This window comes from Arachis ipaensis, chromosome B2 (assembly GCF_059453495.1).
Source record: "Arachis ipaensis isolate K30076 ecotype BB chromosome B2, ASM5945349v1, whole genome shotgun sequence".
In the NCBI taxonomy this organism is placed as follows: Eukaryota; Viridiplantae; Streptophyta; class Magnoliopsida; order Fabales; family Fabaceae; genus Arachis; species Arachis ipaensis.
The window spans coordinates 78,552,936-78,574,275 of NC_142437.1; the positions used below are offsets into that span (position 1 = coordinate 78,552,936).

Below are 21,340 nucleotides of genomic sequence, written 5' to 3' on the forward strand. Positions count from 1 at the left end.
GCTGCCGACCTTTTTAAGGGAGGGAGCCTCAAGGTACATATATAGACAATGGCATTATACTAACACATGCTCCTAAATCACACATGTAGTCAGAAAAAATTACACTCCAATGGTATAGTTAACCATACATGGACCTAGGTCACTACATTTTTCAGGGATACCTCCCATTAAAGCAGATATAGAACTACCTAAAGGAATAGTTTCTAATTCATTAATCTTATCCTTATGTATGCATAAATCTTTTAGAAACTTTGCGTATTTAGGTACCTGCTGAATAACATCAAAAAGGGGAACAGTTACCTCAACCTTTTTGAATATTTCTACCATTTTGGGATCAAGTTCCATCTGCTTCCTGGATTTCTTTGCCAGGTGTGGAAATGGGATAGGAATGGCGTCCTGTGCAGCCTCTGCATCCTTTGGTGTTTTGTTCTGTGGTTGAGCTGCTTCTTCTTCAACTATGTCTTGTACGTCCTCTTCCTCTTCAGCATCTTCCACTTCCACTACATCCTCAGTTGGGACATGTTCTGATAGGCTTGGCTCCTCCTGGTTCCTCTCCTGCAATGTAGTTTCGGACCTTAAAGTGATATCATTGATGCCACCTTTGGGATTAGGTAGGGGTTGAGAAGGAATTCCACTGGAGCTTGAAGGCAGTGGAATTTGGTGATGAATCTAACCGGGAGACGAGAGCTTGTAAAATGGCAGTCATACCATTTAAAGTAGAGTTTAACTGTGTCTGCATGTCTTGTTGCCCTTGTGCAAGAGAACGGAGCATCTCGTTATTTGATGAGTAATTGGAGCAAGTGATCTAAGGAACCTGCTGTTGGTTTTACTGGAATCCTTGAGATTGTCTTAGGTGAGGTGCTCTGTAAGACTGGTTCTGATTCTGCTCTGTTGTTAATGTTGTTATTCCACCTCTGGTTTCCATTGTTATCTCTGCCTCCTCTGTTATAGTTGTCCCTCCAATTATGGTTAGAATTATCTCTCCAACCTTGGTTGGAGTTATCCTGCCATCCTTGGTTATGGTTTCCACCTTGGTTGTAATTGCCGCCTTGTTGGTTGTATCCTTGATTCGGGCGGTCATAGAAGTTATGGGTAGCTGCCACAGTGTTGTCTTCCTGTTGGAGCTGTGGACATTCATCAGTGTTATGACTATAATCAGCACAGATTCCACATACTCTTTGGGGAACTAACTGTTGGCTCTGTTGTGGTGGGTGAGGCTGAGCTTGTTGTTGTTGGTTCAACTGCATCTGCTTCCGTTGGTTGGTCATTTCACATATACTCTGTGTAAGAGCAGTAGTCTCAATGCTAGAGGAAACCTCTGCAACAGCTTTTGAGTGGCTACGCCTCGGTCTGTCATTCCTAGTTGACTCAGCTAAGTCGCTAATCAGTTACCATGCTTCATCTGCGGTTCTGTACTTTTTCGTAGAACCATTACTAGCACCTTCCAGTGTAGTTTTATCCTGGGGATTCATGCCTTGAGTGAAGTAGCTGATCAACACTAGTCTATCAATCATGTGATGGGGGCATGCGTCTAGAAGATTCTTAAAATGCTCCCAGTATTCATAGAGAGTCTCTCTGAGTCACCTTGAACAATGCAGGAGATCTCTTTTCTCAGTCTATCTGTGACTTCAGCTGGAAAGTATTTTTCCAAAAATTCTCTCTTGAGTGTATCCCAGTTGGTAACAATCGCTTCAGGTTGGGAGTAGTACCACTCCCTTGCCTTTTCCTCAAGAGAAAATGGAAAGGCAGTTAACAGAATAGAAGTTTTATCTGTACCATTATGCCTAATAGTAGAACAGGCTGTCTGGAAATCCCTAAGGTGCTTAATAGGATCTTGAGCAGGTAAGCCATGAAACTTGGGCATCAAGTTGATTAGTACAGTCTTCAATTCAAAATCTACAGCCAGGTTTGGATGATGTACTTGATAAGGTTGCAGTGTAAAATCTGGGGCTCCAGCTTCCTAGAGAGTAATTCTCCTAGGTTCTGCCATGTCACCTGCACGTGAATCAACTGAATCAGTAGTAAATGAGCTTGTCCCACTCTCAGAAGGCGGTTTAGATTCGCCCTCAGATGAGACCGGTGAATCGATAACAATCACTTTTCCACCCTCATAGGCTAACCGACGTCGAGCTCACCTAATACGTGAAAGAGTTCTTTCAATTTCAGGATCAAAAGTGGCAAAGCTCAGATCAGGTAATGAATGCGTCATTCAATGAGAAAGACGTGTAGCTCATGGTAACAGAAATAAAAATAAAATATGCAAATAAAATAAAATATGTACACTAATTAATAATGTAGCACACTATTGCAACTCCCCGGCAACGGCGCCAAAAATTGATGAGAGGGCAGAAATTAGACAAATTAAAGGAGTCTTAATAAGAGAAATGCATTGCGAGTATAACTCTCAACCAGCTAAAGTCTGCTTCACCAATTTAAAAAGGGGTTGCACAAATTTTAGAAATAAAAATACTGGGAGTATGAGTCCCAGGTCGTCTCCCAACGAGTTGCAGGAAAGAGTGCTATTTTATTAACTAGAAGTTTTCCAGAAAAGTTGAGTTTTGATAATGAGTAAAAATAATTGTAGATTAAAGCAATAAAACTAAGAATTATTATTAATATTAAAAGGCCTTGACTGGGGGAATGATTAATTGGAAGTTCTATTCTTGTTGGAATCTTCTCAAGTGTAGTGTAAAGAGGTTATTGTTTTCATTTAGTTAACCCTTACTAAATAAAAGAAAGTCAAGTGATTGAGCTAACTCTTACTCGCAAATCCTAGTCCTCTCCCTTGGGAAGGTCTAGCGTTAGTAGGTAAAGAATTAGCCAACAACGTCCAATTTAACTAAGCACTTGAGCATTCCAACTCAAGTGTCTCCTCTTAATCAACCCCCCATGTCAAGTAGGAAATCTACTCCATTGACATGGAATTAATACTCATAAAAATATAAGAAGACATAAAAATATAAAAGTAACTCTGTATATTAATAAATTCAAAATGCAACATATTTAATTGAATAGGGTCAATGAGCAACTAATAAGAGTAAAGGAATAAGGAAACAAACTAAAGAATGTCTTCACGGAGGTAATGAATCTTCAGCATCCAAAAATACAAAGCAAAAGCATAAACTACTAATGTAAAGCTAATCTAGATTCAGATCTGAAACTGAAAGCAATCCTAATATCGATGTATCTGAATATGTGTGTATGCGTCTCGAGTCTCTGCATGTTCCCTAGCTTTAATCTGTGTTTCTGGGCCGAAAATTGGGTTAAAACGCGGCCTAAAATCGCCCCCAGCGTATTCTGTTATTTCTGCAGATTGCGCAGGTCACGCGTACGCGTCGTCCACGCGTTCGCGTCATTCGGCTTGTCACGCATTCGCGTCGTCCACGCGTTCGTGTCATTCGTGCAGACTCCACTCCACGCGTTTGCGTCAGGCACGCGTTCGTGTCACTACGATTTCTTCATTTCACGCGCTCGCGTGAGCCATGTGATCGCATCAGTGTTCGCTGGTCATCTCCTTAGTTTCTTGTGTTCCTTCTATTTTTGCAAGCTTCCTCTCTATTCTCCAAGCCATTCCTGCCCTATGAAGTCTAAAACACTTAACACACGGATCACGGCATCGAGTGGTATAAAGGAGAGTTAAAATGTACTAATTAAATGTTTCTAGGAAGCAAGTTTTCAACCATAAACAATATTAGGAAGGAATTGTAATATCATGCTAATCATATGAATAAGTATGTAAAGACTTGATAAAACCACTCAATTAAACATAATATAAATCATAAAATAATACTTTATCAATTGTTAGTTACAGTATCTATGAGGTTTTGGGCTTCCTCAGCTGTCTTCATGAGTTGTAATGAACCTCCTGCTGAATAATCAAGAGCTTCTTGAGCCCTCAGTGTCAATCCTTCATAGAAATTTTGGAGTTTATCCCATTCATTGAACATCTCTGGTGGACACTTTCTGATCAAGGCTTTGTATCTTTCCCAGGCATCATATAGTGATTCTCCATCCAATTGAGTGAATGTTTGCACCTCTATCTTCAATCTAATGATCCTCTGAGGTGGGTAGAATTTGGCTAGGAATTTGCTCACTAAATCTTCCCAATTATTGATGCTTTCCTTGGGAAATGTCTCTAGCCATTGAGAAGCCTTGTCCCTTAAGGAAAATGAAAACAGCAACAGTTTGTAGATATCTGGATGCACACCATTGGTTTTAATAGTTTCACAAATCCTCAGAAAGATGGATAAGTGTTGGATTGGATCTTCAAGTGGACCTCTTCCATAGGAACAGTTGTTCTGCACCAAAGTAATAAGTTGAGGCTTCAACTCAAAATTGTTTGCATGAACATTGGGAGTTAGTATGCTGCTCCCTCAGTTTCTTGGATTGGGGAAGGTGTAAGAAGCTAGGACTCTCCTTTGAGGTAGGCCATTGTTGTTGGCCATATCCTCAGGGTGATTTGGGATGTTATCCTCCATCTCTTGATCCTCTTCTTTTGATGCTTCTTCTCCAATAATTCCCTTTCCTCTTGCTTCTCTTCTTCTTCTCAGTAATGTTCTCTCTAGCTCAGAATCAAAGGAGGTGGATTCACCTCTCCTTCCTCCCTGCATACAAACAACACCAGAAAATGAAAATAAGACACTCTACTGCTAGAGTGTGGTTAAGGTTAGTTGAAACAAAATCTCAAGCAGTTAAAATGCTTAACAAAAGAAAGAAAAATTGCTTAATCTAGATTATCACCTACTTAATCATTGTCAATCTAAATCAATCCCCGGCAATGGCGCCAAAAACTTGATGAGGGAAAAACGATTCTACACAAAACTCACTGGCAAGTGTACCGGGTCGCATCAAGTAGTAATTATTCACAAGAGTGAGGTCGATCCCACAGGGATTGATGGATTGAGCAACTTTAGTATGGTGATGAATTTAGTTAAGCGAATATTTGATGATTTGAGTGAATTTTAATCAACAGAAGTGAAATTGCAGAAAGCTAAAGTGCATAAGGTAAATTGGCATAAAAGTAAAGTGCAGAAGAGGTAATTTGCAGAAACTTAAAGTGCAAGAAATTAAAAGAGCTGAAACTTAAATTGCAAGAAAAGTAAATAACTGAAACTTAAAGTGCAAGTAATATAAATTGCTGAATCTAAATTGTTGGGAAACTTAAATTGCATGAATAGTAAAGGGATTTGGGTATTGGGAATCAAAACAAAACTGGAAATAGAAATTGACAATTGTAGTAGAATAATGACAACAGAATGAAAATGTAAATCTCAATTGCTCTCTTAACAAAACAGAAAACAGGAAATTGCAAATGAAATGAAAGTGAAAGAAAAGCTAAGATCAGATCTCAAATTCTTCAAAATACAAAAGGGGAAAGTAAGAGATGACTCCAGATTGAAGGAATTCAAAAGAATTCTTCAATCCAAGTTCCAGATCCAAAACAGAAAGTAAAAGATTGCAGAAGAGAAAAAATGAAAATAGAAAAGAAAATTTAGATCTGATCTCAATTTTAAATTCTAGAAATTGAAAACTAAAAAGAGAGAGCCCCTTGAAATTAAATTCCTATCTATATATACACTTTCTATTTCAGGTCTTCAGCACTTGGAGTGGGCTTTTTGGTCTTGCATGAAATGGATCGAAATGGCCATTTGTTGCAGCTTCAGGTGAACGTAGCGTTCTCAAATTGAACGTAATGTTCTTTCACCGACGCGGGCGCATCCTGTGTGCATGCGCGTCCCTTGCATTTTTCCCCAACGACGCGGGCGCGTACTGTGCGCGAGCGCGTCCTTCAGTAGCATTCATTAACTGAACACTCCGTTCATGCCATGAATGCTATGTCCGCGTGCGCGCCTTGTGCGCTTGCGCGTCCCTGGCATTCCTCATCATTGGAGCGAGCGCGTACTGTGCGCGAGCGCGTCCTTGAGCAGCGTTGATTAACTGAACGCTCCGTTCGCGCTATGAACGCTATGTACGCGTGCGCACCTTGTGCGCTTGTGCGTGTATGGAAACATATCAATTCTGCATTCCAGCGTCTTTTACTCGTCTGCGTCCATCACCACTTTTATTTCATCGGCGCGGGCGCGGCATGTGCACGTGCGCGTCGATTCCCTTTTTCAAGTTCCCACTCTTAAAGTGTCGCAGGCGTTCACTCGAAATGAACGTAGCATTCATTGTTGGTGAACGCTAATCCTCGATGCACACGGCTGCGCCATGTGCGCGTGCGCGTGGATCTCTTATGAGCGGATAATTTATACGCTTTTTGGCATTATTTTTACATAGTTTTCAGTATGATTTAGTTAGTTGTTAGTATATTTTAATTAGTTTTTAAATAAAAATCACATTTCTGGACTTTACTATGAGTGTGTGCATTTTTCTGTGATTTCAGGTAATTTCTGGCGGAAATTGAGGGACTTGAGCAAAAATCAGATTCAGAGGTTGAAGAAGGACTGCAGATGCTGTTGGATTCTGACTTCCCTTCACTCAAAGTAGATTTTCTAGAGCTACAAGAGTCCAAATGGCGCGCTCTCAATTGTGTTGGAAAGTAGATATCCAGGGCTTTCCAGAAATATATAATAGTTCATACTTTTCTCGAGTTTAGATGATGCAAACTGGCGTTCAACGCCAGCTCTCTGCCTTATTCTGGAGTTAAACGCTAGAAACAGGTTGCAAAGCAGAGTTAAACACCAGAAATAGGTTACAAACTGGCATTTAACTCCAAGAAAGACCTCTACACGTGAAAGCTTCAATGCTCAGCCCAAGCACACACCAAGTGGGCCTGGAAGTAGATTTCTGCATCATTCACTCATTTCTGTAAACCCTAGTAACTAGTCTAGTATAAATAGGACTTTTTACTATTGTATTTACATCTTTAGTTTTATCTTTGGATTATCTTTTGATCCTTGGATCACGTTTTAGGGGCTGGCCATTCGGCCATGCCTGGACCTTGTTCTTATGTATTTTCAACGGTAGAGTTTCTACACACCATAGATTAAGGTGTGGAGCTCTGCTGTTCCTCATGAAGTAATGCAAAGTACTACTGTTTTTCTATTCTATTCAAGCCTATTTCTTCTCTAAGATATTCATTCGGACACAAGAACATGATGAATGTGATGATTATGTGACGCTCATTATCATTCTCACTTATGAACGCGTGCCTGACAAACACTTCCGTTCTACATGCAAACAAGCTTGAATGTGTTTCTCTTAGCCTCCTGATCGTGAGATCAGAGTCTTCGTGGTATAGGCTAGAACTATTGGCGGCCATTCTTGAGGTCCGGAAAGTCTAAACCTTGTCTGTGGTATTTCGAGTAGGATCCGGGAAGGGATGGCTGTGACGAGCTTCAAACTCGCGAGTGCTGGGCGTAGTGACAGACGCAAAAAGATTACTGAATCCTATTCCAGTATGATTGAGAACCGACAGATGAATAGCCGTGCGGTGACAGCGCATCTTGGACCATTTTCACTAAGAGGATGGGAAGTAGCCATTGACAACGGTGATACCCTACACAAAGCTTGCCATAGAAATGAGTGGGAATGGTTGGATGAAGACAGCAGGAAAGCAGAGGTTCAGGAGGAACGAAAGCATCTCTATACGCTTATCTGAAATTCTCACCAAAGAATTACATAAGTATCTTTATCCTATTTTATGTTTTATTTATCTTTTAATTATTAAAACTCTATAACCATTTGAATAACGTGTGCGAAGGACCTAGAGGCAACGTTGGTGGCAACGTTTGTGCCACTAACATTGAGGTTAACGTGGCTTTTACTTAGGAACGTTAGTGAGAAAGTTGATTGTCACTAACGTTCTCGAACTCATATTTTCACTAAACGTTAACAACCCTAACGTCCTGAGCTAAAATCTCTGCTCACTTCACACTTTCTCTCTGCAAGTACAGCCAAGCCCAAATGAAGAAGAGAACTGCTTCAAACTCAAGATCCAAAGGCCCAAGACTTGAAGAACCAACTAGAAGATGAGAAGAGTAGTATATATATGAGTAGCTTTGAATTATTTTAGGGAGTTGCTGGGAGTTGGAAAATAGCATAGAACTACTTCCTGTATTTTACTTTCTTTTCTCTTCTAGTTTTCATCATGTATTCTCCATCTTTGTTTTCATTTTCCAGAGCTATGAACAACTAAACCCCTTTCATTGGGTTAGGGAGCTCTGTTGTAATTTGATGGATCAATACTAGTTTTCATTATTCTTCTTCTATCTTTTCTCTTGATTTTACTTGAAAGCTTTCGATCTTCATCCAATTGGGTAGTTATCTTGGAAAAGAAACTATTCATACTTGGATCTCTTCTGAACCTTGGAAGAGGAATGAAGAGATCAAGCTAGAAATGCTTTCTCATGCTGGACCAAATTGGGTTTGGATGGATATGTGACTATAATCCTCTCAATGCTTGATTTGGGAAATGCATGTGGTATAATCAGTGACCATACTTCATCTCTTCTCATGAGCAATTGACCAAGGAATTGGCTATTGATCAAGATTTGAGAGATTGAATTACAAGAAATTGTAATTCAATCACTTAAGATTTCCAAGGAGATCAATGAGTGCATTGATTGAGGAAGAGATGTAAATGAGATTGATCCGGAGAATGTAACATCTCCTAAGCCCAATGAACTCCCCATTTCTGATCTTACCCATTCTCTTTAATTTCTGTCATTTACATTTATGAGCAATTCCCCCATTCCCATTTAAGATTCTGCAATTTACTTTCTGTCATTTACTTTCCCGCATTTAACTTTTTGCAATTCACAACTCAATTTCTGATTCGCTCAACTAGAACATTCCTCTAATTAAAGTTGCTTGATCAATCAATCCTTGTAGGATTCGACCTCACTCTATTGTGAGTTTTTACTTGACGACAAATTCGGTACACTTGCCGAAGGAAATTTGTTATGAGAATTATGCTATAATTACCTGTGTGCTAAGAATGATGAGAATTCTCATGACTTTAGCAAGGCTTTGATATATGTATTGGTTGATGACAGGTGAAGGAAAGTATGGGAGGAAGTTAAAGAAGGAGCATGGAATGGATGAACAAGAAGTAACGTTGGTGGCAAGTTGGACCATGACGAATCGGATTTCCTGTCGGTAAAGAAATTCACAATTATATGATCGCGTTGTAAGTATAGCTTCTAAACCAACAAAAATTCCTTTCGTACAAATGTTTGTTTGTCACTTAAACAAAACCCAATAAAATTGATAACCGAAGTATTGAAACCTCGGGTCGCCTTCTCAAGGAATTGCAGGGAGGTATGAATTATTATTGGTTATGAGTAAAAATGTATTTTTGGGTTTTTGAAATAAGGAACATGTAATTTAAATGGAAAGAGAAATAAATTAATAATTATAAAATAAACTCTAGGCAAGGTATGAGAATTTGAAAGTCCTATCCTAGTTATCCTTATCGATGGTGATGAGAATTGAGTTTTAATCCCACTTAGTTAACCTTTACTAAAGCAAAGGAAAGTCAAGTGGACTAATTAGTTTGATCCTCAAGTCCTAGCCAACTCCTAAGAAAGGACTAGAGTTATCGGAATTTAATTCAATTAGCAAAAATAACAATTATCAATCACGATGAGTTTGATAACTCAAGAGTCTCCAATAAATCAATTAAAGCCAAGAATATAGAAAGCTAAATAAGAATCATAAATCTGAAATACCTCAATTGAATTAATAATAGAAAATCAATCTAAACATAGAGAGTTCATAAACTAAATTGATAAAATAAATAAAAGGAACATTGAACCTAGAATTTGAGAAGAAGAAATCCTAAATCCTTTAAGAGGAATCCTAATCCTAAATCCTAAGAGAGAGGAGAGAACCTCTCTCTCTAAAAACTACATCTAAATTATGAAAAGTGAATAATGGAAGACATGTTGTTGAACGGATGCATTCCCCCACTTTATAGCCTATAATCTGTGTTTTCTGGGCCAAAAACTGGGTCAAAAACAGCCCAGAAATTGCCCCCAGCATATTCTGGTACGTACAAGTCACAGGAAAGTGACGCGGAAGCGTCATCCACGCATTTGCGCGGATTGGGTTTTTGCCAGGTCACGCGGGAAAGTGACGCGGAAGCGTCGTCGCCTGGCTTCGGGGAAGCTATGGCAAATTATATATCGTTGCGAAGCCCCCAAACGTTAGCTTTCCAATGCAACTAGAACTGCATTACTTGGACCTCTGTAGCTCGAGTTATGACCGTTTGAGTGCGAAGAGGTTAGGCTGGACAGCTTAGCAGTTCCTTCAGCTTCTTGTATTCCTTCTACTTTTGCATGCTCCCTTTCCATCCTCTGAGCCATTCCTGTCCTGTAATCTCTGAAATCACTTAACACACATATCACGGCATCAAATAGTAATAAAAGAGGATTAAAGTTAGTAATTTAAAGGCCCAGGAAACATGTTTTCAATCATAGCACAAAATCAGGAAGGAAAATGTAAAACATGCGATTAGTATGAATAAGTGGGTAAAGTGTTGATAAAAACCACTCAATTGAGCACAAGATAAACCATAAAATAGTGGTTTATTAGACCACCAACGTTGCCTCAAATGTTGAGAGGGAGGCAGAGCAAGTTTCTGTATAGTTTGCTAGTGCCTGCATTGGAGGGAACGTTGGCAAGCCAACGTTACCCCCAACGTTGTGATAAAATCAGCTTTCTGGAGATTTAGAAAATTTGTAGCGACGCGCACGCGTACTATACACGCACGCATGGATTGAAAATTTTGACAATCCACGCGCACGCGTGGGTGACGCGTATGCGTGGAAGGGTAACGTTGGACAAACAACGCTACCTCAAACCTGGGTGGCCAACATGCGCGATCTTGATATCAAAATTAGAACTTGAAAAAGTGCAACGACGCGCACGCGTCTATAGCGCGTACGTGTGGGTTTAACTTTTGAGAATCCGCGCGCTCGCATGCTATACGCGCATGCGTGGATTGGAAATTCTGACAATCCACGTGCACACGTAGCTGATGCGTACGCGTGGATAGGCCAACGTTGGAGGGAACGTTGCCAGTCCAACGCTGAGGCCAACGTTCTTCTAAAAGCATTTGAAACTGGAATTGGGATTTTTGCATCCACGTGCACGCGTGGCGTACGCGCACGTATGGATGCGTATTATGACCCCAAGGGCGCAAACGCGCAAGGCACGCGTACGCGTGGGTAGAAAAACGTTGGCACTCCAACGTTGAATCAAACGCCAATAACAGCAAGCAGAACTGAATTTTCAAAGGGGTGTTTGAATCAATGTTGGCCCCCCAAACGTGGACTCAAACATGCTGCATCAGAACTTTACAATTCAAGCAGATCTCTTCTCAACAACAAGGGAAACCAATTGGAACAACTTCAACCCAATTCAATCAAGGCTAAAAGCCAAATTTAGAGATTGAAGATCAATGGAAGAAAGTGTATAAATAGCTTAGAATTTAAGATAGAGGAGTTTTTTTTTTGGAGAGATCTTGACACTTTGCTAATTTTAATTTTCTACAAGTCTTTTAATTCTGCCATGTATCTTTCAATTCCATTTTACATTTTGAGAGCTATGAACAACTAAACCCCTTTCATTGGGTTAGGGAGCTCTATTGTAATTCAATGGATCAATAATAGTTTTCATATTCTTTTTCTATCTTTTCTCTTGATTTTTGTTAGAAAGCTTTCGATCTAAATTTCAGTGGATAGTTGTCTTGACAGAGAAGCTATCCACAATTGGGATTCCTCTGATCCTTGAGAGAGGGATGAGGAATTCATGCTAGAAATGCTTTCTCACATTGGATTAGATTGGGGGTTGGATGGATATTGTGATATTTAATCCTACCAATACTTTGATCTATGAATTTGTGTGGTCTAATCAGTTACCGAACTTCAACTTTTCCCATGAGTAATTAAATCAAGACATTGGGCAATTGTTCATGTTTAGAGAGATTGTGAGCCAAGAAATTGGGATCCAATCATCTAAGATTGCCAAGTAAAGTCAATGAATGCAATAATATAGGAAGAGATGAAAATAATTTGATCCGGAGAGTTCAATATCTCCTGAAACCCAATGAATCCCCATCTCTGATCTACCCATTTTATTTACATTCTGCTCTTTAATTTCATGCTTAACCCTATTCCCATTTAATTTCTTGCGATTTAAGCTTCTGTCATTTAATTTCTCACACTTTAATTTTTGTCATTTAATTTCTTGCAATTTAAGTTTCCCGCCAAATTTACATTCTGCAATCTCAGCCCAATTTTGATTTCGCTCAACTAGCACAATTCTCCAATTAAAATTGATCAACCAACCAATCCCTGTGGGATTCGACCTCACTCTACAGTGAGTTTTTACTTGACGACGAATCCGGTGCACTTGCCGGTAGGAAATTGTTGAGAGACAGTTTTCAACTTGAATGGATGACAGGAAAAGGAATATATCCAGAGATCCCTTTTCAACTACCTGATGATGAATGCCCAGAAATAAGAGCCAAGATCAGGAAGAGGAAATGGGAAGCGCTTACCTCACCAATCACCAGGATTAATGCAAACATCATAACGGGTTTTATGCTAACACTGCAAGGCTGGATACAACCAGTGCCCCAACTTACAAGAGTTATGTAAGGGGTGCGGAAGTAGACTTTAGTCCGAAGACCATTATGAAGGTCTTAGGACTGAGGCCGGCACATTTTGATGAGCCTGGGTACTAAAAAAATAGTAAATGGGAACCCAGATTATGATAAAATCTCTAGTGATATCTGTGTGGTTAATGCTGAATGGGAGAGGGACAATCATAAAAGGCACAAGTACTTGAGAAGGGGAGATCTTATTCCCGAAGCAAAAGGTTGATATGAGCTTATAAAGAGATCAATTCTGGGCACAGTGAACGCTTCAGAAGTTAACAAGAAAAGGGCTGTCATGCTACATGATGCGAGGAAAACTTGTCTCTTAACAAATCTCGCTTCGGCAAGTGTACCGAATTTGTCGTCAAGTAAAAACTCACAATAGAGTGAGGTCGAATCCCACAGGGATTGATTGATCAAGCAACTTTAATTAGAAGAATGTTCTAGTTGAGCGAGTCCAGAATTTGGGTTGAGAGTTGCAGAAAATAGAATGGCGGGAATGTAAATAACAGAAAAGTAAATGCTAGAATTAAAGGACTAGAAGTAAATGACTGAAAATAAATTGCAGAATTGTAAATGGGAATGGGGGATTTGCTCATAAAAGTAAATCGCAGAAATTAAAGAGAATGGGTAAGATCAGAGATGGGGAGTTCATTGGGCTTAGGAGATGTTGCAATTCTCCGGATCAAGTTCATTTTCATCTCTTCCTCAATCAATGCACTCATTGATCTCCTTGGCAATCTTAAGTGATTGAATTGCAATTTCTTGCAATTCAATCTCTCAAATCTTGATCAATAGACAATTCCTTGGTCAATTGCTCATGAGAAGAGATGAAGTATGGTCACTGATTATACCACATGCATTTCCCAAACCAAGTATTGAGAGGGTTACAGTCACATACCCATCCAAACCCAATTTGGTCCAGCATGAGAAAGCATTTCTAGCTTGATCTCTTCATTCCTCTTCCAAGGTTCAAAAGAGATCCAAGTTTGAATAGCTTCTCTTCCAAGATAACTACTCAATTGGATGAAGACCGAAAGCTTTCAAGTAAAATTAAGAGGAAAGATAGAAGAAGAATAATGAAGATTAGTATTGATCCATCAAATTACAACAGAGCTCCCTAACCCAATGAAAGGGGTTTAGTTGTTCATAGCTCTTGAAGATGAAAACAAATATGGAGAATACATCATAAAACTAGAAATTGCAAAGAAAGTAAAATACAGAGAGTAGTTCTTCAGCCTCCAGAACTCCTTTACAATTCAAAGCTACTCCTATATATACCACTCTTCTTAGCTTCTAGTTTACTCTTCAAGTCTTGGGCCTTTGGATCTTGAGTTTGAAGCAGTTCCTTTCTTTATTTGGGCTTGGCTTTACTTGCAGAGAGAAAGTGCGGAGTGGGCAGAGACTTAAGCTCAGGGCGTAAGGAGTGTTAATCATTTAGTGGAAGTCCAAGTTCGGGAACGTTAGTGACACTTAACATTGTCACTAACGTTCCAATGCACCCCTTTTGCCTCACGTTAAAACCCACGTTAACTAGGTTAACATGGCTTTTAACGTTGCCTTGTCAACCTTCGAGAACGTTAGTGACACTCAACATTGTCACTAACGTTCCATTGTGCCCCTTCTTGCTTTACGTTAAAGCTCACGTTAACTAGGTTAACGTGGCTTCTAACGTGGCCTTTGCCATCCTTCGAGAACGTTAGTGACATTCAACATTGTCACTAACGTTCCAATATGCCCCTAGGTCTCACGTTGGAGTCCACGTTAACTAGGTTAACGTGGCTTCTAACGTGGCCATCTTTTAGCCATCCCAACGTTAGTGACAATGTTGAGTGTCACTAACGTTGGCTCATCCTTCATTTCTCATCGTTAGCTTCCACGTTAACTAACGTGACTCTTGGGGGTTGTGTGGTTGCTTCAACGTTAGTGACAATGTTGAGTGTCACTAACGTTGTCGACAACTCTTCATCCTCTACGTTAGTTCCCACGTTAACCAAGTTAACGTGGTACTTTGCACCATAGGCCAACGTTAGTGACCATGTTGAGTGTCACTAACGTTGGCTTCTCTTCCCCCCTTTAACGTTAGAGGCCACGTTAACTAGGTTAACGTGACTTCTAACGTGGCCACTTATGAGTAATTTCCAACGTTAGTGACAATGTTGAGTGTCTCTAACGTTGGCTCAACTTCTCTTCTCCACGTTAGAGTTCACGTTAACTTGGTTAACGTGACTCTCTAATGTGGGCATTGATGGCTTTTTGAGAGTGTTATTGGCAATCACTTTTCTCATTAATCTTGCAAGTTACCTCCCCTTTTCTTGCTTCTTTTTGGTCCTGAAATCAAGCAACAAAGTGCATCAAAGCTCTAGTCCAAGTCATGAGTAATGCAACATAATATTTGTCACTAAACTTATGCAAAATCCTCATGAAATCATGTAAAATGCACAATGTATGCTTGAGTCAAGGCATAAGTGAATATTTACCCAAAACTAGCTTATTTCCTAAAGAAATGAATGAAACTAACCTAAAAACAGTAAAGAAAAGGTCAGTGAAACTGGCCAAGATGCCCTGGCATCACAACACCAAACTTAAAGCTTGCTTGTCCCTAAGCAAGTACTGGAACAAGAGAATGATGAATGGAATATCCAGAGGAATGAGTCTTCCTTGTGGAAGTCATATTACTGATTTTATGGTGGTTTCATGCGTAGCAACTTAGGTTCATTCCATTACTGGCTTTCAGACCTTTATTCTGTCCTAAAACACCCACTTTGTTCATATCCCATGAGACTTTTATTCATTGATCCTTTTATTGTTATTACAAGGGTTGTTTGTGTTATTTAGGCTAAGTGCTCTGTAAGGGGGCAACTCTTTAAGATAAGCTTTCAGCCAATACTTCCGAACCAGTTGGTTCAAGGTGCTAGGTGTTGAAGCACCCCTAAGGACTTACTCCCTCAAGTCTCTCCCCCATACATACACACCACAGGCATATAGTTTATTTATTTGTTTTTCTTGAGACCTTGGTGTCCAGCACCTCTTTGGGTTACTAAATGCTCTGTAGTGAGGGTTACTCTTGATAGTGGACTTTCATCTGATAATCCCGAGTTAGTTAACCCAAGTTACCAAGTGATAAGGCACCCCTAAGAGCTTATTCATCCAAGTAGATCCCTCACACAGGAGCACCACAGACACTTGCCTCAAGCTTAAAACCATTGATACCTAGCCTTATTGCTTACTCTTTTTCTTTTGTTTTTCACTTCCATGGTTCTTTCCCTTTTCTTTTCTTAGGATCTTGTTATTAACTTAGTCTCATGAGTATATCCAAAGTCAAGTATTCAGGATAGATAGTTGTCCTCCTAACCTTGTGGTTGAACCAACTTAGCTAACTTATGACTACCCCAAAGATTCATGAATGCACCTCCACATTAGGAACCCTACTCTGGTCTTTTAAAAACATAAATATTCTCTTCTTCATTTGATAAAAAGGGACAAGCTTACAAGTAAATAAGGGAATGATGCAGTGACATTTAAACCAGAAATCATGGACCTATTCAGAAGGAAAACTTAAAAGACAGAATTTAAAAAAAAGTTCAACTGCAAGTAACTACAAATCAAAAGTGCAATTCGGACCTCCAACTTTCAACAATTCTAAGTACAATGGAATCAGGTAACAATACAACCTTCGGGTGATGATCTCTGGTCCCCCTCTCTCTTTGTCATCCTCCTAGTTTTTGCTGCCTCGCTTCTTTGGGTGAAGGTGCACCATTTCCTTATAAGATTCCTACAAGGTCACTGGAAGTTGCTTGTTCCCAAAGCACTTGAGACATAGTTAGCTTATATGTATGCTTGTGCCTCTTGAACTCAGTTTGGTGTGTGAACACCAAACTTAGTTCTTTGCCCAGTACACAACATTGCATATATGCAGAGACCCTCATATCTTGTTATCAACAAAGCAATGATCACCTATAGTCTAACTACACCTAAGTGGTTTCTCTTGGTTGGATGGAGCTAGCAATGTTCTTTTGGGAGTGGGGTGTAATTCTAACCAATGTCCTTTAGTGGAACACCAAACTTAGAATTACACCATCACTCTTGGATTGTTCTGGTGTGGAACACCAAACTTAGCTCCTTTCAATACAGGGGAAACCACTTGTGACTTTTGTTGAAATAAAGATGAAATTGAAACTACCTGAGGTTGGGTTGCCTCCCAACAGAGCGCTCTTTTATCGTCGCTAGCTTGACGAGTTCTTAATTATTTGAGATGGTACTTTACTCTGGGGTCTTCCCCCATGTTGCCCAGATAATGCTTGAGTCTTTGTCCATTCACTGTAAAAGTCCTCTTTGAACCTTCATCCGTGATTTCGATATGGCCATATGGTGATACTTTTGTAACCAAGAAAGGTCCGGACCACCTTGACTTGAGTTTCCCTGGGAACAGCCTTAATTTAGAATTGTAAAGGAGTACTTGCTGCCCTTTTTCGAAACTCCTGGGTGCCAAGTGCATGTCATGTTTTCTTTTTGCCTTCTCTTTATACATCTTAGTGTTTTCATAGGCTTGTGACCTGAATTCCTCCATCTCTTGCAGCTACAGGATTCTTTTTGCACCAACAGCAATGCTGTCAAAATTTAGTATCTTGATAGCCCAAAAAGCTTTATGTTCCAGCTCCAGTGGTAAATGACAAGCTTTCCCATAGACTAATTGATATGGAGACATTCCAAGTGGGGTTTTGAATGCTGTTCTGTATGCCCACAGAGCATCATCCAACTTCTTCGACCAATCCTTTCTAGATGCGCCCACAGTCTTTTCCAGGATCCTCTTCAGCTCTGTGTTGGATATCTCAGTTTGCCCACTTGTTTGAGGATGGTAAGGTGTGGCTACTTTGTGTTTTACCCCATATCGTAAGAGGAGAGCTTCTAGTGGTTTGTTACAAAAGTGGCTCCCTCCATCACTGATGAGGGCTCTTGGGACTCCAAACTGGCTAAAGATATTCTTCCTGAGGAAGTTCATGACTACCTTGTTATCATTAGTTGGGGTTGCAATAGCCTCTACCCACTTGGAAACATAATCTACTGCTACCAGGATGTAATTGTTTGCATATGAGGTTGGGAATGGTCCCATGAAATCAATTCCCACACATCAAACAGTTCAAGTTCCAAGATGAAATTTTGTTGCATGGCGTTTCTTTTGGGCAGGTTTCCAGATCTTTGGCATTCATTGCAGCTTTTTACTAGCTCTTTGGCATCCTTGAAAAGAGTGGGCCAAAAGAATCCGCTTTGTAACACCTTTGCTGCAGTTCTGTCCCCTCCAAAGTGCCCGCCATAGCATGAACCGTGGCAGTTCCACAGGACTTCTCTCCCTTCCTCTTCCGAGACACATCTTCTAAGAATTCCATCTGAACATTTCTTGAAGAGATATGGCTCGTCCCAGACAAAGTATTTTGCATCATTCATGAGCTTCCTCTTTTGATGTTTATTGATCCCTGGGGGTAATGCTCCAGTTGCCTTGAAATTTGCAATATCTGCGAACCATGGTGCTTTATGAACTGTCATCAACTGCTCATCAGGGAAGAGCTCGTTAACATTTGTATCATTTTCTCCACCTTGATCATGAGGGATTCTAGATAAGTGATCTGCCACCTTGTTCTCCACTCCCTTCTTGTCTCTGATTTCAATATCGAATTCCTGCAACAGTAAGATCCACCTTATTAGTCTTGGCTTCGATTCTTGCTTGGCAAACAAATATTTAAGTGATGTATGATCTGTAAAAACGATCACTTTAGCACCAATGAGGTATGATCTAAATTTGTCAAATGCAAAAACTATTGCTAGCAACTCCTTTTCAGTAGTGGTATAATTTCTTTGAGTTTCATTAAGGACTTTGCTAGCATAGTATATCACACGAACTAGGTTATCTTTCCTTTGTCCTAACACTACCCCAACTACAAAATCAGATGCATCGCACATCAATTCAAATGGTAGGTTCCAATCAGGTGGGGAAATAATAGGAGCAGAGGATAACCTCATTTTCAAATGTGTAAATGCTAGCATGCAGGTTTCATCAAAGATGAATGGTGTATCAGACACAAGGAGATTGCTTAAGGGCTTGGCTATCTTTGAAAAATCTTTAATAAATCTTCTGTAAAAACCAGCATGCCCTAAAAAACTTCTAATTGCCTTGACATCACTGGGTGGGGGTAGTTTTTCAATAAGTTCCACTTTAGCTCTATCAACCTCAATGCCTTGGGGAGAGACTTTGTGACCAAGGACTATTCCCCTTGTCACCATGAAGTGGCATTTTTCCCAGTTCAAGACCAAATTGGTCTCTTGGCACCTTTTCAATACCAAGGCGAGGTGATGTAGGCAACTAGGAAAAAAATCTCCGAATACCGAGAAATCATCCATAAAAACTTCAATGAATTTTTCTATCATATCTGAAAAGATAGAAAGCATGCAGCGTTGGAAAGTTGCAGGGGCATTACATAACCCAAATGGCATGCGCCTATAGGCAAACACTCCATACGGACAGGTAAATGCGGTTTTCTCTTGGTCTCTTGGATCAACCACTATTTGGTTGTATCCTGAATAACCGTCGAGAAAACAATAATAAGCGTGCCCTGCAAGTCTTTCTAACATCTGATCCATGAATGGAAGGGGAAAATGGTCCTTTCGTGTAGCCTCATTGAGCTTCCTGTAGTCTATGCACATCCGCCATCTTGTGACGGTCCTTGTAGGTATGAGCTCGTTCTTCTCATTGGTAACCACAGTGATCCCTCCCTTCTTTGGTACAACATGTATGGGGCTAACCCAAGGGCTGTCCGAAATTGGGTATATGACTCCTCCTTGCCAAAGCTTCATAACCTCTTTCTGTACCACTTCCTTCATGATTGGGTTCAGCCTTCTTTGGGATTGAATGGATGGCTTGGCGTCATCTTCCAACAGTATTTTATGCATGCATATGGCTGAACTGATTCCCTTCAAGTCAGCAAGGGTCCATCCAATGGCATCCTTATGCTCCCGCAGCACCTTGAGTAGCTCGTCTTCTTGATCTTGACTGAGGGATGAATTTATGATCACTGGGTAGTTTTCATTTTCTCCTAGGTATGCATATTTGAGAGTGGGTGGCAATGCTTTGAGTTCAGGTTTTGGTGCTTCTGATTTTTCGTTCTTTTCCTTTGGTGCATCTGGTATATGTATTTCTGCTGTAACTGCCTCTTCACTTGATTCAGCTTCTTCCTCCACCAATCTCTCGTTCTCTTCAGGTTCATTTTCTTCAAAATTCTCCTGCACTTCATCGTCAAGTGCATCTAACCTCATGCATTCCCCCAATTGTTCCGGTGGGTAACTCATGGCCTTGAACACATTGAACGTCATCTTTTCATTGTGTAATCTCAGGGTGAGATCACCCTTCTGAACATCAATGACAGCCTCAGCAGTGGCCAAGAATGGCCTTCCCAAGATAATGGAGGTCTTGGGGTCTTCCTGCATGTCCAGCACCACAAAATCTGCTGGGAATATGAAGTCTCCTACTTTTACTAGCAAATCCTCGACTATCCCGTGAGGAAATTTAAACGACCGGTCTGCCAGTTGTAGAGCCATTTTTGTTGGTTTCGCCTCCTCAATCTTCATCTTTCTCATCATAGCTATTGACATCAAATTGATGCTGGCCCCTAAGTCACAAAGAGCTTTTTCTACTGTGATTTCTCCTATAATGCAAGGGATCTGAAAACTCCCAGGATCCTTCAGTTTCTAAGGTAGTTTATGCTGAATGATGGCACTGCACTCTTCAGTTAGTATCACAGTTTCATTGTTCTTCCAGCTTCTCTTCTTAGTCATTAGCTCCTTCAAAAATTTGGCATAAAGTGGCATTTGTTCTATGTCTTCGGCAAATGGTATGTTGATCTGTAGTTTCTTGAAGATTTCTAAAAATCTCAAGAATTGATTGTTATCTTCCTTTTTCTTCAATAGCTGGGGGTATGGAGCTCTTGAGATATTTAGTTGGGGTATCTCTTTTTCTTTCTGCAGACTTGGCGTGGGGGGTTGCGTTCCATCTTGCTCTTCTCCCTTTTCATTTGAGCCTTCTTCTTGTGGTTTTTGGGGATATTCCTTCAATTCCTTCCCACTCCTAAGTGTGATAGCTTGACACTCCTCCCTTTTGCTTGCATGGGCATCATAGCAAAAATTCTGGTTAGGAAGTTGCTCAAACAGATAGCTAATTTGTGTTTCCAGTTTTATGATGGCAGCATTTTGATTCTGCATGTTTGACTGCACTTCCTCTCTGAATGCTTTACTGTCTTGAATGTCCCTGCATATTCCTTCAATTAAGGCTTCAATCTTAGAGAGCCTGTCATCAATTGATGAGTGGTTCGGAGCAGATGTGCTGTTTTGGTTTTGATAAGTATGTGGAGAAGTGTTGTTGTGGGGGTGTTGAGATGTCCTCTGGGTGAATTGTTGGTGAGCTGCATTGTTGTTGGAGTCGTAACGTCTCTGGTCTTGGTTTTGATCTTGCTCACTTCCCCACCCAAAGTTCGGGTGATTTCTCCATCCAAGGTTGTAGGTCTTGGAGTATGGATCATAGTTTTTCCTTGGTGAATTCCCAATGTAGTTGGCTTGCTCCTGACTCCCCTCTGCTTCTTGGTTTACTCCTTCTTGTGTTGTTGATGAAGTGGAGATTGCTGCTACTTAGTTCCTCTCCATCTTCTTGGTGAGGTCAGCCAGCTGTTGGGTAATGAGCTTGTTTTG

At 40.3% G+C, this 21,340-nt stretch overlaps 1 non-coding gene across 1 annotated transcript; it reads left to right on the forward strand.

Moving 5' to 3' along the window:
- The first annotated feature begins 1,508 nt into the window (after nt 1-1,508).
- Nucleotides 1,509-1,618, forward strand: LOC148574508 (small nucleolar RNA R71). Its single transcript, XR_015906211.1, has one exon. It is a non-coding gene; the product is annotated as a small nucleolar RNA R71 (small nucleolar RNA).
- The last annotated feature ends 19,722 nt before the right edge of the window (nt 1,619-21,340 follow it).